We start from the raw sequence: 13931 nt of genomic DNA, 5'->3' as shown, positions 1-13931 counted from the left end.
CCTATTTAAATATGGTTACGTGAAGTGTTCCACTACAAAGTATAATTACACAAAATTAAACAATGTGGATTTTCTAAGCGGATAAAAGGGGGAACTATATTGTAAGGCGTAATAATACCAGAAGTAGTTCGAAATCCGCGCAGTAATCTTCACTTTACTGTGTGGATGCCAAACTACTCCTGGTATTATTACGCCTTACAATATAGTTAGTAATTTTTTTTGTCAAATTTTGTCACATTTTTGTAATTTTTTTGTAATTTTTTCGACAATTTCTTGTGACATTTTTGCCACTTTTTCATCAATTTTTCGTCACTTTTTTGTCACATTTCCATCATTGTTTTCGCCTCAGTTTTGTTGCTATTTTCACACCTTTTTTCCAGAAGCTTTTGGACTGGGGTAAAGCCAAACTGGAGAAAATGTGATTGATTCAGGTGGGAGTTAAGGGGTTAAACATCGTTCCTGAGGCCCAGAGAGAGAGACTTTTACCCAAACGCTTTTACCCTGAGGAGGAGCTCAGACCTGAGGAGGAGCTCAGGGCTGAGGAGAACGTTCATGTTTTCAAGAGCAGCTCAAGACCCACCTTTTAAGCTTAGCCTTTAACTGACTAATCTATTTATTTAATCCTAATATATAAAATATACATATGGGAGGTTGTCCCAGGCGTATTGTTTTAAATGTTGTAATCTGTAAAGCACTTTGTGATGCCTTTCGGTATGAAAAGCGCTTTATAAATAAAGTTTGATTGATACAAATCTGCTTGTGAGGATTTGTCCATGATGCAGTTCCGCTTATGAACGGTGGAGGGCAGCAGTACGTCTGGCTGCGTCACGCCTTCCGGAAAAGTACAAGAAAAATATTTGTTGTAGTTGTTGTTGTAGTGACGGACTCCACTCAGCAGGTGGCGACGCGCGCCTGTCTTTAGACCCGCTGCTCGTGTCGCTCTTGTGCTTGTGTTGTGATGATGTCGGGCCTTGTTCGGGTGAGTAAATGTGCTTAAATGATCCCACGTGCCACATAAGGCTCTTAAACACATTGTCATGAACCCGTTGTTTTGTTGTTGCTCTTGATCGTGGTGTTTGATGAAGCTAAAGCCTCAGTAGGAGATGCTAACCGGCTGTTAGCCTCAGTGGAAACTACCACAGAAATGTTTGTTTGTGTTTTGTTCTTTAACCTCTTACCACCCGCCGAAACCGAATGCCTTCTGTCCTCTCGGCTGTTACATAGGCCTGTCATTTGAAAGCTAAGACCCACAAAAGTGATCTTTTTCCTCGCGTTGTTGCTGTGTTGTGTCACCTTTTCTATGTTTTTCTTTTCTTTTTTCCATTTTTGTGACACTTTTGTTGAATTTTTGTCATTTTTTTGTTGAATTTTTGTCATTTTTTTGTTGAATTTTTGTCATTTTTTTGTTGAATTTTTGTCACATTTTTGTTGAATTTTTGTCACATTTTTTATGATTTTTTGTCATATTTTTGTTACATTTTTGTTGAATTTTTGTTGAATTTTTGTCACATTTTTGTTGAATTTTTGTCACATTTTTTGTTGAATTTTTGTCACTTTTTTGTTGAATTTTTGTCATATTTTTGTTACATTTTTGTTGAATTTTTGTTGAATTTTTGTTACTTTTTTGTTGAATTTTTGTCATATTTTTGTTGAATTTTTGTTGAATTTTTGTTGAATTTTTGTCACATTTTGGTGCTTTTTCCGCCATGTTTGTTGCAGCTGGAAGCATTAGGATCACAGCTGTTTTACACCAAACGGGTTTCTGGAGATAACTTTATCTTTAATAATAACCGTTCTTCTGGGCTCCACATAAAACAAACACAGACACATCCATGTGGAAAAGATATGTTTTATTAATTGTCTATTTTTGTGATATATATTTATGTTTAACTGACTATTCGTTTTAACCGTAAGAGATTAACTGTACATTTTCTCCTCACTCTTAACCTCTTACCACCCGCCAAAACCAAATGCATTCTCTCCTCTTTGCCATTGTCGTCACTTTTTATTTCCCTTATGTGTTTTTGTCACTTTTTATGGCACTTTTGTTACTTTTTTGATGCATTTTTGTCATTTTTTTTCTGGTTTTTTGTCATTTTTTCCCCTGGATTTTGGTCTTTTTTTCTGGATTTTTTTCATTTTTTGTTGGATTTTTGTCATTTTTTTCCTGGATTTTTGTCATTTTTTGTTGGATTTTTGACATTTTTTGTTGGATTTTTGACATTTTTTTTCCTGGATTTTTGTCATTTTTTGTTGGATTTTTGACATTTTTTTTCCTGGATTTTTGTCATTTTTTGTTGGATTTTTGTCTTTTTTCTTTTTTTGCTGGATTTTTGTCATTTTTGTCAATTTACATCCTCTTTTTCTTCTCGTTTTTTGTGACTATTTTGAAGAAGCTTTTAGATTTGGAGAACAGGAGAAGACATGTTCAGGTGGGAGTTAAGAGGTTAAAGGAACAGGCCACCGTTTTTCCAGACTGAGATCTGTTCTTACCTGAGCTTAGACGAGTTGATCCGTACCTAAGTTTGTACTTTCCTTCTACTGTGTTCCAGCGTGATCTGCCTCTTCTCTTCCAGTCTAACATGGGTGACTTTGACGGCTCGCGAAGGTGCACGTTAGACACGTTGTTACCTCGTGGTTTTCTCTGTCTTCGTTTAGGGCTGAAGCGTCACCACCTGTTTGTGAGTTTGTAAAAATGTCTAAAGGTCAAACGCTGAGTCTGAGCACGATGATCTCACTGGTCACAGAGAATGTCCACATTACTTCAGCGAGTCCTGGCCCCGAGCGGAACCAGGAAAACACCGAGACGCCACAGATGAAAGAGGAGCCGGAGGAGCAGAGCGGCAAACAGGAGGGAGAGCAGCTGCCGGTGTAGGCTCCGCCCCTTTAACCTCTGAACTCCCGCCTGAACCGAGAGGATCTTTTTCCTCACGTCTTCAGATTTTTTTTTCCATCATTTTTTTGTTGGGTATTCAACTCATTTTGGTAACTTTTTTCGTCAATTTTTTATCACAGTTTTGTCAATTTTTTGTGATTTTTTTTGCCCTTTTTTGTCATTTTTTTGTCAAATTTTTTCCATATTTTTGTCATTTTTTCGTCAATTTTTTATCAGATTTTTGTCACATTCTTTGTAATTTTTTTGTAATTTTTTTGTGATTTTTTTCATTTTTTGTCAAATTTTTGTAATTTTTTCATTACGTTTTGTCCATTTTTTGTCTTTTTTTGTCAGTTTTTTTCCACATTTTTGTCATTTTTTCGTCAATTTTTTATCATATTTTTTGTAATTTTTTTGTAATTTTTTGTTACATTTTGTCACATTTTTGTCATTTTTTCATCAAGTTTTTATCAAATCTTTGTCATATTTTTGTCAAATTTTTGTCATTTTTTGTCACATTTTTTCCACATTTTTGTCACATTTTTTGTCATTTGTTTGTAATTTTTATCACATTTTTGTAATTTTTTTGGTCAAATTTTTATCACATTTTTGTAATTTTTTTTGTCAAATTTTTATCACATTTTTGTAATTTTTTTGGTCAAATTTTTATCACATTTTTGTAATTTTTTTTGTCAAATTTTTATCACATTTTTGTAATTTTTTGTTACATTTTGTCACATTTTGTCATTTTTTCATCAAGTTTTTATCATATTTTTGCCACTTTTTCATCAATTTTTCATCACTTTTTTGTCACATTTCCATCATTGTGGGTGTAGGTAGGTGGGAGTTAAGGGGTTAAACATTTCACTCACACAAACTGACAGTAGATTTTAAATATACTCATGCTTAAATCCTTTTTCAGGCCCGTCCCAGAGTCCAGTGCCGTCTGTGTGAAGACTGAAGAGCCCTCACTGCTTCACCAAAGACAAACTGAGTGCCGAGAGGAAACGCAGGGAGAGGACATCAGCTCAGAGACACATGAGGGACACACTGAGTCTGACACTGACACTGAGGACGACTGGGAACGATTCACACAGATGGAGACAGAGGCCGATGGAGACACTGAAGACGCCTCAGGAGCCGAGAGGAAGAAGCACCAGTGCCCGTTTTGTCAAAAGATATTCGGGACAAAACAGAGTCTGCACACGCACATTCGAGTCCACACAGGAGAGAAACCTTACAGCTGTTCTGTCTGTGAAAAAACCTTCACACAAAAGGGCCAGCGAGATTCTCACACAAGGACACACACGGGTGAAAAGCCGTACAGCTGCTCAAACTGTAATAAACATTTTGCATTTCCGTCTGCCCTCAAACGACATCGTAGAATCCACACGGGGGAGAAACCGTACAGCTGTTCGCTCTGTAAGAAGGCGTTTGCCATTAAAGACCACCTCGACAAACACAAGAGAACACACACGGGAGAGAAACCTTTCAGCTGTTCGACGTGCGAGAGAACTTTTGCGGATAAAAGTGTCCTGAATTTACACAAAATGACACACACCGGAGAGAAACCTTACAGTTGCTCCACGTGTGACAAAACGTTTGCCCACGAGCGCGCTCTGTATTTACATCAAAGGTCACACTCGGGAAAGAGACCTTACAGCTGTTTAATCTGCGAGAAAACGTTTTCCCAAAAAGGTCATTTAGACACACACACAAGAACGCACACCGGTGAGAAACCTTACGGCTGTTCCACCTGTGAGAAGAGATTCGCCGATAAAAGGAGTCGAGAGTCACATTTCAGGACGCACACCTGAAAAACCAGAGAGCGGCTTTAACAGGAAGTGAAACTCTCTCTGGCAGACGTTTCTTCTTAACCCCTTAACTCCCGCCTGAACCGAGCACATTTTCTCCAGTTTGGCTTTACCCCAGTCCAAAAGCTTCTGGAAAAAAGCGGTGAAAATAGCAACAAAACTGAGACGAAAACAATGATGGAAATGTGACAAAAAAGTTATGAAAGTGGCGAAAATGTCACAAAAATGTCACAAGAAATTGAAAAAAAATCGACAAAAAAATGGTGAAAAACTGTCAAAAAATTTACAAAAAAAGTACAAAAAAATGACAAAAATGTCACAAAAAATTAACAAAAAATGACGAACAATTTAAAAAAAAATGACGAAAAAATAACAAAAAAGTGGCAAAAAATTGACAAAAAAATGACAAAAAAATGACATAAAAAAGATGAAAAAATGACATTAAATGTGACAAAAATGTGAGGGAAAAAAATGACCAAAAATTGATGAAAAAATGATGAAAAAGTGGCAAAAATGTCACAAAAAAATTACAAAAATGTTACAAAAAATTGACAAAAAATGACGAAAAATTTACAAAAAATTGACGAAAAAAATAACAAACAAGTGGCAAAAAAATTGACCAAAAAATGACATAAAGACAAAAAAATGACAATAAATGTGACAAAAATGTCACAAAAAATTGACCAAAAAATGATGAAAAAGTGGCAAAAATGTCACAAAAAATTACAAAAAATGTACCAAAAAAGTGGCAAAAAATTGACAAAAAAATGACATAAAAAAGTTACAAAAATGAGTTGAAACTCCCCCAAAAAGATGGAAAAAATCTGATGACGTGAGGAAAAAGATCCATTTAGATGACTTTTCTAGGGCTTAGCTTTCAAATGAGGTGTTACACTGGCCTACAGGATTTGGGTAAAGCTGAACTGGAGAAAATGCTCTCGGTTCAGGCGGGAGTTAAGAGGTTAAATCCTGTTTTAGATTCACAAATGAACAATATTAACATTATCCTCCGGTTACATGAGGTGGTAAAGGGAATGGTTTTGTGTTGACTCTATTATAACTTGTAATCACGAATCTGAAGGCAGGTCTCATGTTCATTGTCAGTGTTGGGAATAATTGAATAAACCTATTTAGAATTTTAGAGCAGACATTTTGAATAACAGTATTTTGGTTCATTTATTCATTACTTTGAGCAGCAGAACAAACGTTTACAGTCGTACGGTCTGAAGGAAAAGACAAGTCATGCAAATAACAAAGCACATGTTTTACTTTTATATGAGGTTATGGCTAAGGTGCTTTATTTGTCATTATACAACAATGCAATTTGTTGTGTATCATGAGATTTGTGCGCTCGCAGCTCCTCTAGTGCGTTTACGCTCGGGTTTTCCACCAAATACAGGTAAGAATGGGGCCACTTAATAGTACAGGAATCTGGGAGCCGCTTGCCATTTGTTAAAGAGCGGGTATTATGCTTTTTTCAGTCCCATAGCACCAGTCTATATCACACTACAATGATGACAAACCTTCTGTTGGTCTGTAAATGCAGTAAGTTAGAATAACTGCCTTGTATAAAATGTCTCTCTCAAAATGGCCGTAGTGAATGTCTTGAAATAGGCCTCTGTCTCTTTAAGAACCTCTGAGCCTTTAGACACGCCCCCTCCACACGCTGTCTGTGGCATCAGTGGGGAGGGGGTTCTGCTGAGGAGCAGTGGTTGGTTACTCGGCTGGTGACCAAAGCTCGGAGGCGTCTCCAGGAGGTGGGGGCGTTCCTAGGAGGACTCAGGCAAACCTATCCCTAAAATGGCCGCCATCAGAGTTTTTACAGATGACTCAAAAATACGTGAATGTGCCAAGGCAACACTTCAGCCATGTTTTTAACGAGGGAATGACATAATAACATGAGGTAAAGCTTGAAAAAGTCGATTTTGCATAATACCCCCCCCCCCCCCCCCCCCTTTTAAATGTAAGATCAAAAAAATGCCAAACTCCCCCCAAATAAAATGCACCAAATCAAGTTGGACACAATAAGATCTGTAGTTAATGTCAAAACAAAACACAAGAGAATGAGCCAAGGAAAAGGAAATCTCTGGCTGCACTCTGTGGCTTTATTACTATTTATCGTAGTTATATGGTTTTATTTTGTATATATTTTGTCCAATTAACTCAAATTAGTGTAACTCAGATAGGGCTGCTCGATTATTGAAAAAATAATAATCACGATTATTTTTGTCATAATTGAAATCACGATTATTCAAACGATTATTTGTTCCCTATAAAAAAAAGGTCTTTATTTTATTTATATATTTATTAATAAAAAAAACTGCTGAATATTTTCTGTTTTCTGAACAGTTATAAAAGTACAAATGATTTCAAGTTTGCCTCGATTAAGGAGAGGTCTCTGTTTCACACCTGCCCCCTGCTGCCCTCACACCTGCACAAGCAAACTGAGCAGCGCTGTTTGTTTTTAAGTCAGGCAAAAGCACGAGCCACGGCACGCGAAATGTGAAGGGGAAATAATCCCAGCGCCGTGAAATATTTGCCCCCAAAATTTTTTTTTTAGAAAAGTGAAAAAAAACAACACAAACGCTAATTTTGTAGTCGTTTAGTGAAATGATCGAAATTGTAATCGAATTTCGACTAATTGCACTGCCCTAAACTCAGATACATTTTTGAAACAGTAATATGTAACACAAACGTATTACATTTTGAAACCCCTTAACTCCCACCCGAACCGAGCACATTTTCTCCAGTTTGGCTTTACCCCAGTCCGAAAGCTTCTGGAAAAAGCTGTGAAAATAGCAACAGAACTGAGAAGAAAACAATGATGGAAATGTGACAAAAAAGTGAGAAAACTTAGACAAAAAAGTGACGAAAAATTGATGAAAAAGTGGCAAAAATGTCACAAGAAATTGACAAAAAATGTACGAAAAAATGACCAAAAAGGATAAAAATTTGACCAAAAAAATACAAAAATGTGACAAAAAAATGAACAAAAATTGACCAAAAAATGACAAAAATGTGATAAAACATTGACGGAAAAATGTGACAAAAAATTGACAAAAAATTGACAAAAAATTGATAAAAAATTGACCAAAAAATGACAAAAAATGGATAAAAAATTGACAAAAAAATGACAAAAATGTGACAAAAAAATTTATAAAAAATTGACAAAAAAATGACAAAAAATTGACGAAAAAATGACAAAAATGTGATAAAACATTGACGGAAAAATGTGACAAAAAATTGACAAAAAATTGACAAAAAATTGATAAAAAATTGACAAAAAAATGACAAAAAATGGATAAAAAATTGACGAAAAAATGACAAAAATGTGACAAAAAATGTTATAAAAAATTGACAAAAAAATGACAAAAAATTGACGAAAAAATGACAAAAATGTGATAAAACATTGACGAAAAAATGTGACAAAAAATGTGACAAAAAAATTACAAAAAATGACAAAAAAATGTGACAAAATGTTACAAAAAAATGACGAAAAGATAACAAAAATGTGATAAAAAATGTGACAAAAAATGACAAAAAAATTACAAAAATGAGTTGAATTCCCGACAAAAAATGATGGGGAAAAAAAATCTGATGACATGAGGAAAAAGATCCTCTCGGTTCAGGCGGAAGTTAACACTGACTACAATACAACACTACAATATCTTTAATGTTAACGCCACCATTAACTACTTTAACACAGGCTTCGGTTTAGTTCTGCGCAGGATTATGGCAGTGGTTCATTTTTGATTTTTCCCTCAATGTTAAGTTCCATTTTCTATTTAGTTTTGAACAGAAATAGAACCTTTACACGAGTTTCTCTCCGGTCCACCAGACGGCGCTGTTAGTTTGACGAACAATCCGCCATTACGCTGAAAGCAGAGAAGAAGACGACGTTAGCTTCTCGTGCTACATTAGCCGAGGCTCGTTTGGCTTTTCTGTTCATGACTCTGGATTACACGTTGAAATGTCCGTCTTTATCTGAGTAAGTTTCTTGTTCTTCCTTAAGCTAACTGCTACACGCTAATGTGAAGCTAAAAGGCTCGCGCGAGGTTAGCTTTAGCGTTAGCATTTAGCTGCAGTGACCACTTGCGCTGTGTTATTGTATCGTAATTGTGTGACTGAGCCGAGGTAAAAACAGGCAAAGCAAATTTAAAGATATAGACGTTATTTATGAGTCACAAGAGGTTATTTTCCTGCAACAGTTTCTCCGGGTGTGTTCTGTCCGGGGAGGAACACAACACAAATGAGCAATTCCTATGACTACATTAGCCACAAACATAGATAAAGAATATTCAGAACATGTCCTATTGAGTCGGGGTTCCGTTAGTCCGACGTCTCTCTAGTCAGGAGAAAAGGGAGCCGTTGGTCCGACCTAAAACAGTGGAGATGTGCTCGGAGTTTAGCATTAAGGGGAGACACTACAGGCAAAACTCAATTTTTTCAGTTTTCAGGTTTTGGGCCACATTGGTCTCTGAACATATAAACTTTCACCCGGAAACAGAAAACATGCCTAATCTTCACAATAACATGTTTAAATATTGCGTTGATTCAATGTTCCCCCATAGACTTATTTGGGAGAACACAATTTCAAGGGCCTTTTTCTCCAAACACATTTTTCTGTCATTGTGGCGACACTATGTCCACGTCAGTCGGACCTAAAGACTTCACATTTTCCAGCCTTGGACTGAACAAGATTTGGAAGATTTTTTCAGAACGATTTTTTATTATTTAATCCCTTAAGCCCCATTTATTGAGTTTTGAATGTCAAAAAATAAGGCAAAAATTACATTTTTACAAATTTTTCCACTAAAAAACAGCTTATTTTAAAACTAAACAAGAAATCCAAAATCCCCTCTGAAAAAGTTTTGGCAACTCATTTATCAATAAAATGAAACCATAAATTTGAATGTAGCTCAATCCATTATTCAGATTTCAGCACCGAAAAGATGTGAAATTTGGGGCATTTTTAGGCATGAAACACCTTGTTCTTATATGAAAAGATAAAATAACAGAAAAGTTGCCATGTATTTTTTTCTCACTTTTATGCCAGTGATCCACAGCAACAGTTTCAAAGTGATATCTGTAAATATACATTTTTTCCCCTATTCACCTGCAGCGTCTCGCCTTAATTAACTGTTTAACTGTATGAATAATTATCATAAGGCAGGTTTATTTGTAGAGCAGTGTTCATACGCAAGGCAATTCAAAGTGCTTCACAGTTGCATAAAATTACAAAAAAACAACAGATCGAATCAATAAAACAGGATTTAACATTTCCAAGACATGAAGTAGGTATGTGGATAAAAATTTCAAACTCAATAGAAAGACAAGTAAATAGTTTAAGTGGAAAGATGCAGTAACCCCCGACAATATGCAATGAAATGTGTGTGTATATGTTCAGTATGAAGAAAGTTACAGCGGTTTCTAGTTCAAAATCAGCGTCTCTCTTTAGTTCCGCCCCTTCCATTGAAACGAATGGAGGTCAGTGTGACCTAAAAAGAGAAACAACCAGAACTTTTTAAATATTCAAGATTCTTTCATCAAACTTTCAGTCAACATTGATTTAACATATTTCCATTGGTCGTATGTGTTAAAGCATAATTTTATATTTTAGCTTTAGTTCATTTAAACATTGGAGTTTGGTTTAATGAGGCTGTTTTCAGTTGTGTCAGTGCAGAGTAAACAAAACTAATGATCGTGGACAGAAAGTGGGAAAAACGAGCAACAAAAGTGGAGCTGAGTAACTGAATGGTGTTTAAGGTTTATCTCTTCCACACGTGCATTGGCAGGAGTGACAAAACATGTGGGAAACTTTGAGCAGCAAACGACAACAAGACCCTCTTCATGTCCAGCTCCTTCTCCACAGTGTCCACAGTGTCTGAAAGGTGTTTATTCAATTCTTGAATATTGAAGTTACAATTACATTTTGAATTTGCTGCTGCGGGAGTAAATGAAGACCGATTCTCTCCGTTTCTACACGAGACTGAAGACAATTATCCTGACGACGTGACTCGTGACTTACTGTGGGAATGACCGCCTACTTTCAGCCAAACAGGCCATTTGCCGTCCCGCTCTAACAATGATCAGGGCAAAACCCGGTCACAGATACTGGGGACAAAAATGGCAACTCCATTTTAGAAATCTCCACATACCTACAGATATAAAGACATCAAGACATGGGAAACACACAGTACAGGGCGGGGGTGGGAGAGTTGAAAAGAAAGGTTAGAGGACGCAGACACAGAGGGATTGGGGCGGGTTCGGGAGGGGATGTGTGTGCAGTTATTTGCATAGTCCTTGAAATTAGTGAATGTTTGTAAATATAGTCACAGAAGCGTCAGTCTGTATCGGGTTTAGCTCCGTGACTTGACCTTGAGTGGGGAAAGCTGACGGTGTGGGACAGATAAGAGGTCCAGCTGCTTCAATCTCCTCTCAGGAGGAAAGGAATTATTCCAGTTATAGTTGATACATTTATAATAAATTAGCTTTTTCTTGGTCTCAGCATTAGTTCAGTTAGTCCAGAGCAGGTGGTTCCTTCACAGTTCATCCCTTTTCCTGCCAGGATGTCGCCCTCCTGTTGTCCGTCTCCACAGTGAGCTGCCAGGTCGTGCAGAACAGTCCATCGTTGTTCGTTACTTTCCGGTGTAATTCCATCACTCGGTCACTCCCTGCTCCAAAGTGCTCGTTCATTTCAAGCGACAGCAGCGACTTTCCCATAAACCAGGGCAGAGCCAACACTGCATAAAGTACCCGACTAAAAACAAGGGAAGAAATCTTAAACATGTTGTCTTGTTTTAAGGAAAACATTCTGCCAATGGGGTCAGCATTTTTTTCTTGCTAAGAATTCTTATTTCCAGAATATTTTTCTCATCATAAAACAAGAAAGAAACGCTCAATTTAAGCAAATAAAGAGCTAGAATTAAGCAAAATGTCCTCAGAAAATGGAATAATTTTTAATATCTTTATTTGAATTGGGACAGTGCACATTAATCAACATGTGTTTTTTCAACATGTAAATGTGCCGGAGTTTGCCATATAGGCTCATTTTCATCCGTCGTCCCCTGGCAGGTTGATGTCATGACAGGACAAACACAGGCACAAACATACAGCAAAAACACCATCACAGAGACATAAAAAGACAGTGAATGATGAATGATAACGTTAAATATGTAAAAAATAGGTAAATTCACAGATAAAAATCAGAAAGGGACAAAACACAAAACACCACAATCTTCCACACAGCAAGACATGCATCAGTGGTGACTCTAGACCATGTTGTGTTCACATGTCTGATTGTCCAAGAGCCACTTCTTCACAGAGTTTCTAAAAGTGTGGAGTGAGGTCAGGTTCCTCAGTTCTGTTGGGATCAAGTTCCAGGAGTGAGCTGCTCGTACTGAGAAGGCAGATTGTCCGAAAGAAGTCTTTCTGAATGGGATATTACAGTCTCCTCTGCTGGATGAGCGTGTGTTTGTGTTTACATTTAGCTGTATAAACTCCTGTAATGGGGGCGGGGCTAGTCCATTTAGGGTTTTATAGACCATAATTACATCTGAATACATTAACAAATTTTCCCACTTTAAAAAATTATGTTTGGTAAAGACTTTACAGTAATGATAAGAATTGTTCTTTTTGTTTAAGGAAAACGTTTTTATTTTGTGAAAAATTGTGGGTATTTTACTTAAATGTTGCTTGATTTAAGTAAAATGTTCTTAATAAATACTAATATTTAAGGAAAGTATTGCCCGCGCCCGGAGCCCCGTCTCCATGATTCTCCACAGAGAATGGCCCCGTCCTGGTGGGAATCGAACCCAGGACCTTCGAGCTGTGAAGCGGAGGCTCTAACCGCTGTGCCACCGAGCCGCCCACTTTAAATAATGGAATGTATTATTGATCAGTGAGAATCAGTTCTTGAATTAAGAGTTGTTGATCTTATTTTATCTTAAAATAAGAAAAAATATTCTTTGTCTAAAACTGAAGAAGATTCAAAAAGTTTTTCTTTCTTGTTACAAGAAATGTTGTATGTTTTTAGCAAATTTTTAGAAATGGCTAGATTTTATTTCCTAAAATAAGATTTTTTTTCTCAAGAAAACTTTGCTCCACAAAACATTATTACTTTTTAGGGAAAAAATAAGAACTTATTTCTTAAAGTAAGACATTTTTTCCTTGCTTAGAATCCACTTTTTGCAGTGAAGTCCGTACGACACAAAACCCACAGAAAGTCCGCGGGTTGTCGTGTCTCTGGAGCCGGTCACAGCCGAGAGAAAGAGGGAGGAGGGAAAGACACTTCTCCGCTGATAAATCTGCGCCTTTGGGTTCAAAATAAGTTTCCATCTATTGATCAATGATTCCCATCTCGATCCTGATCCGCAGCGTCACAAACAGCGCTGTGGGAACGCGGCACCGTTCGGACAAAGACTGCTTTAACTTGACTGACCTGCATTGACGGCCCAGTCGGGTTGGGCGATGTCCCATAAGTGACCTTTGACGATGTTTACAGGGAATCATCAGCATTTTTAAAAGACAATCTCATAGCCTGTATATTATTTATGTTGGGAAAAATGTGAGACATTAGACATGTTTAAAGGCTAATTGTTTATTCCTTGTCTCTGTTTAGGGCTGAAGCTTCACCACCTGTTTGTGAGTTTGTAAAAATGTCCAAAAGCCAAACCCTGAGAGCTCTGGTGAATGAGCGTCTGGCTGCGGCGGCTGAGGAGATATTTGTGCTGGTTGAAAGAACGATAGCGGAGTATGAGGAGGAACTGTGTCGCTCCAGAGAGGAGAACCAGAGGAAACAGGAGCTCCTGGACCAGGTTCAGAGCCCGAGGATCGAACTGGTCAGAGGGAATGTCCAGATCCCGACGAGTCCTGGTCCTGAGCTGAACCAGGAAATCACAGAGACTCCACGGATTAAAGAGGAGCCAGAGGAGCAGAGCGTCAAAGAGGAGGAAGAGCAGCTGCCAGTGTAGGCTCCGCCCCTTTACACATGTCTCACATTTCACTCACACAAACTGTCGATTTATAAATATATTTATGTTTAAATCATTTTCCAGGCCTGTCCCGGAGTCCAGTGCCGTCTGTGTGAAGACTGAAGAGTCCTCACAGCTTCAGCAAAGACAAACTGAGCACCGAGAGGAAACGCAGGGAGAGGACGTCAGCTCAGAGACACATGAGGGACACACTGAGACTGAGGGACACACTGAGTCTGACACTGACAATGACGACGACTGGGAACGATT

At 37.5% G+C, this 13931-nt stretch overlaps 1 protein-coding gene across 1 annotated transcript in view; it reads left to right on the top strand.

The window, feature by feature from the left end:
* Positions 1-13595, top strand: part of LOC306976776 (uncharacterized protein) — a 57707-nt gene extending 44112 nt beyond the window's left edge. The window contains exon 2 of the transcript XR_013793785.1: positions 13310-13595. The gene's annotated coding sequence lies outside the window, so the exon portion shown is untranslated. The remainder of the gene's footprint in view (positions 1-13309) is intronic.
* The last annotated feature ends 336 nt before the right edge of the window (positions 13596-13931 follow it).

The sequence above is a fragment of the Gobius niger genome (assembly GCF_951799975.1).
Source record: "Gobius niger genome assembly, chromosome: 1".
Classification (NCBI taxonomy): domain Eukaryota; kingdom Metazoa; phylum Chordata; class Actinopteri; order Gobiiformes; family Gobiidae; genus Gobius; species Gobius niger.
Note: the sequence above shows the minus strand (reverse complement) of the source record. Positions and strands in the feature narration are given on the sequence as shown.